Here is a 1,538-nt window from a genome sequence, read left to right as displayed (position 1 = left end):
AAAAAATAATGAATGTTCAGTGACTTACAGCACTAGCACTGATTATTACTCCACGTTAGTGAGTGATAAAAATATCAGGGTCTAAAACTTTGATAAGGTATATAAGTTTGACAGTGTAAAAAACCGTTAGCATTCAAATTGCTTTAAACATCTCAGAAAGATGGTTAATCGTAAACACTGGCAAAAACAATTGACGTCTCACTTTGCACTTGACGTCTCACTTCGCACTCGATGTCTCACTTTGCACTTGCACCGATGCATCACTTGCACTAAACAGCACTTGCACACCCGCGGGTCCATGCGCATGGTAAACAAATTGATCAGCATGCAGCACGCGATCTTTGTGTGTGAAAATAATTTACAAACAGCTGTGAGTTTAAAATTAAAGAAGGTATGTTTGTGTAATTTCTTGTAAAATCTCCAACAACGATGATGTAAAGAAAAACATAATGTCCATTTTATAATGTTGTAAAAATGAAAAGTGTTGCATAGTTAAATATTAATGAGTAAAATGAGAGAAAAGAGCAAGAAGAAAGTCCCAGAAAGAGAAGCGTTGAATTGGTGTCTGTTGTCAGCAGAGATCGTAGGTAATCTCCACCCTTCAAACACAAAGTTCAAGATGATACCGAAAGTTTCTGAGGTTCTGAGAAAGTTCGCTAAGTCAAGACTATAAATCAGGTAAAATATAAATTGCTATAAATTGTTTTGTAGATAAGAATGTTTCAACTAGGACGGTAGGTTAGTTATAACATGAACATGTATTGCATGTTATCTTATTGTAGTGTGTATTGATTTGGTCGTCAAGTACAAAATACCAAAGGATTGATGGGAACCGCCATTCAGGATTGTTCCAGTTGTGCAGAGCAGTATTTAAGGTGCCATGAGTCTGAATTGACTATAAATCAGGTAAAATTTCTTTTTTTAAGAATTATTCATTTTTTTGTGTACATTGTAGTATTGAGCTTGTGGTTGGCTGTACAATATCAGATGACAGGAAGATCAGATCAGAGATGCTGAACAATTTCTTCTTTCAGTGTTTGTCTGTGGAAATCGAAGTATTCTGAGGAATCCCCACATCAAACAGAAAGTTCAAGAAGATACTAAAAGTTGCTGGAGTTCTGAGCACTTTCTTTTTTAAGTCATAAGTCTGAATTGACTATAATCAGGTATAATTGAACTTGATATGAATTTCATTGTAAGAACAGCAGACTTAATGAAGCTGGTTACTTTTATTCAATGTATTTCTGTTGTAGCCAGTGGTTTGTCTGTTTGTTGGTTGTTGGTAGAGAGGAAAGGAAACATCAGAGATCACGAAGCGTTCAGCAAATTTCAAAAGGTCCAAGTCATGAGTCTGAATTGACTATAAATCAGGTATAATTAAACTTGATATGAATTTCATGGTAGGAACAGCAGACTAAATGATGCTGGTTACTTTTATTCTATGTATTTTTGTTGTAGCCAGTGGTTTGTCTGTTTGTTGTGGTCGTTGTTGGTAAAGACATGTAACTCTACAGGAAAGAGAAACATCAAAGATCTGG

The 1,538-nt window shown here is 35.3% G+C and overlaps 1 long non-coding RNA gene across 1 annotated transcript; it reads left to right on the top strand.

Annotated features, from left to right (window-relative positions):
* The first annotated feature begins 772 nt into the window (after positions 1–772).
* On the top strand, positions 773–1,538 carry LOC141915526 (uncharacterized). Its single transcript, XR_012620968.1, has 4 exons — positions 773–906; positions 1,035–1,166; positions 1,254–1,371; positions 1,459–1,538. It is a non-coding gene; the product is annotated as an uncharacterized LOC141915526 (long non-coding RNA).

Source organism: Tubulanus polymorphus, chromosome 1 (assembly GCF_964204645.1).
Source record: "Tubulanus polymorphus chromosome 1, tnTubPoly1.2, whole genome shotgun sequence".
NCBI classification, from domain to species: domain Eukaryota; kingdom Metazoa; phylum Nemertea; class Palaeonemertea; order Tubulaniformes; family Tubulanidae; genus Tubulanus; species Tubulanus polymorphus.
The sequence above is the reverse complement of the archived record's forward strand: the minus strand, read 5'-3'. Positions and strand labels throughout refer to the sequence as shown.